This window comes from Solea senegalensis, linkage group LG3 (genome assembly GCF_019176455.1).
Source record: "Solea senegalensis isolate Sse05_10M linkage group LG3, IFAPA_SoseM_1, whole genome shotgun sequence".
Taxonomy (NCBI): domain Eukaryota; kingdom Metazoa; phylum Chordata; class Actinopteri; order Pleuronectiformes; family Soleidae; genus Solea; species Solea senegalensis.
Genome location: NC_058023.1, coordinates 13118413 through 13121745, shown reverse-complemented (window position 1 = coordinate 13121745; position 3333 = coordinate 13118413).

Here is a 3333-nt window from a genome sequence, read left to right as displayed (position 1 = left end):
ACACTATATACAATATGTACAATATCTGTATAAACACACACATATTATGAGTAGTAAATACAGAGAGTAGCTGCTCTTCTCTCTTGTCCCCTGGCTGTCCCTCAGTCGCTGGCAGCTTGACACATATTGTGCTGCTAGCATGGTGCATTTACTCTTCTCTCCCAGGACAAACTGTTATGACGCTTTCTAATTCGATGTATTGTTGGCAGATTTTGGGGAAAAACAAGTCTCTCAAGTCTTTGTATGTGTGGCAGTGTGGTAAGAAGTGCACCTCTGTCTCCTCTGAGTGAGCACTGTGTCTGTCCTCGCTTGGTTGCCAGGTCTGTCTGTGTCGGCCTGTTTCTATTGCTAGCCTGTGGTCACTTATCCTGTATCAGTCTGGGGTCTTTAACTGTGGTCAGATATTCTGCTAATGTGTATTCACGGTTTAACATTCTAGTCTGCTTTGAGTTTTTGTTGAGTTTTCCCAGTAGGTGATATCATTTTCCTTTTGTTTGGTGATCATTTGGTTGCCGTGTCAGTCTTGACTGTGCGTGATGGGGACCTCTGTTGGGGACTTTATAGATGCTCTTTATTTAGGCAGGGAATGTAATTTGGGTAAAAGTTTCCCAACACGTGCATTCACACACTCAGCTAAAATAATAATAATTATGTATCACATTCTTCCAAAACAACCAGCTGTTATAGTTTCACTTAACTAAAATAAATGTGAACCATACATGGCTGTAGAAAGAGAACAGTAGCCTATAATAGTGTATGATAATATGGTTTTTAACTTTATTATGCATGACAATAAGTTAGCACGCTACTTTTATTTTGAGGTTGTTACATGCCACTTCCGCTTACGGTATGTCCGCCGTCATATTAATAAATGAAAAAAGGAATTTGCAAAAATCGAATTTGTTATTTGGTTTTTGTTCTTTGTTTTTTTTCGTTTTTTGATGGCGAGAGCAAAATTTGTTTTTCCGTATTTGGTTCAATACAAAAAAAGGAAAAGGGGGGCGCTGTTTCCGTATTTTCGTATTTTGGTTTTGTCAGAAATACGGATTATACTTTAGTACCCTCTAACATGGTCATATTATTAGGAACAATAACAATGTGTTAAAAGTAGTTTTATAACTTTGGTTGGGAAGCACAATTTTTCACAAATACTACCCCTCTTATCCCTGCGATGGACTGGCGAACTGTCCAGGGTGTACCCCGCCTATCGCCCGATGTAGCTGAGATTGGCACAGCACCCCCCGCGACCCTCTGGTGGAGGATAAAGCGGTAGATGATGACTGACTGACTGACTACCCCTCTTCTAGTAATACAAAGCTAAATGCAGATCTGTGATGTATTCCTTTAATGTCAGGTATGGACAGTCATATTTAGATCGGAACACTCGGGATGAAGGTCAATATCAAGTGTGAATGGGCCCCCGACAGATGAAATGCAAGCCCAAAAACACAGTTGTTAGACAAAGCAGTGAAAGACACAGACATTGAGTTATTGTGTCCAACAAATAAATGCTTATGTTGCAACCAATGTGATAAATATTGAGAATCAATTCTTTACTCACAACTTATGCTGCGCCCAAGTGGCTGGAAACCTCCCTCGAGCAGACAACCAACACACACAGCTTGTAGATCATTTACTGATGTAATGTGACTTTCTAGCATATGCTAGAAAACACACTTGCATCATTGTTTATGGTGATAGTGATGCAGACGATTACATATCTGACGTTCATTTTATTGCATGGACAAACATTATTTCCCACTGACTGTTAATCTGTTAATTGTCCTATCTCTCTGCACAATATTGTTATTCATGTCACTCTTTTTTCCCCTCTTGTGTTAATCAATTCTCATTCTGTGTCGCGTGCAGTGCAGATTAGATTACAGAAGCACATGTTCTTCAGGTGGTGTCTGTCGGAGCAACTGAGAACATGAAGGACAATGAAATGAGTCATTTGCAGGGTTAATGTCTGCTCGCCTGTTCCGCTGTAATCAGTCAGAGCAGACGGTACATCTTACTAGGGCTGCACAATACTGGGAAAATATGCAATATGCAATATTGTGACGACGATGTGACTTTAATGAACAGATATTTATTTATCAAGTGTTCACATGTTTCTGCTTTGGGTTGCCTATGCAGACGCTATACAAATTGAACGCAGTATTTTCATTCCAGTAGACTATAGTGTTCTAGGCCATCATACTTGGAGATACGATGATACGATATTATATGATGGAAAAAAAAGAAATGAAATTAAACAGAAGACTACCATCTACCTTTATGGTAAGTTCTTGACCAATCAGAACTACCAATAAACCTTTATTTCTCTGCATATACTGATATGCAAACATCTCATATTTACATTGCACATGTTGATATGATGATTATGTGTAATTAACTACAGTATATAATGTGTAGCCCCTCGTCGACCTTCACTTTACTTGTTTACTTTCACTGAGGTAAAATGGTGTCTTTGCTGAACATGAATAAATTGACTTAAGAAAAACAAAAAACAGAAAAACCTCTTGGTATCCATTTAATGTTTTTTAAAAAAGTGTAATATTGCAAGTGTGTCTTCGGTGATGCTTGTACCTACAACTCCATGGCTTCTCAGTAAATGTTATGCTTCCACAAATAGCAGCTGATCAGTTTATCTGTCGGAAGTGATTTGTTGTAAATGCTCAAAGCCCGCAGGTCAGTAGCATTTCCAAGTGGCAACCCAATAAACCTCAGCCATTGACCTTTTTGCTCTAGTCATCGGGCCCTGGTCATTGGCCTTGTTCAGCTCAACTCGATTATGACCTCAAATGTCTCACACAAACTCACAAAGAACCCATTGCAGCCAGTGGCCACGAGGCATTTCAAGTGGAAATGTCTTAATGTTATCCTTTCTTTGCGTGATGCAGCTGTTCTGATGCTTTCAGGTGTCCTTTGTGTTCATTCAGCCACTTTAATTACAATATAGTGGCATCAGACTCCAGTATTCCAGGTAGTAGGCATTGTGTACAACTATCGCGAGCAACCTTTCAGTGTTAACAAATGTCGGTTACGTTCAGTGTCAAAGGAGGTCACGCGATGCTGATTAAGCACATCAGCTCCACATGACCGTGTCACTCGGTAAACAAGTGTTTAGATCTTGTGCCCTGCACACAGGAAGTGATGTTTCACGGTACGTCAGGTGGAGGCAACAGCAACCTTTTGCTATAGTAAAACAAGACGGCTGCAAACAGGTGAGAGAATGACTGACAGCACAAAGAAACAGCCACGAAAAGTGAATTGTACTGAAGTCTGACAGGATAAATGCTTCTGCTGCTGCTGCTGCTGCTGCTGCAT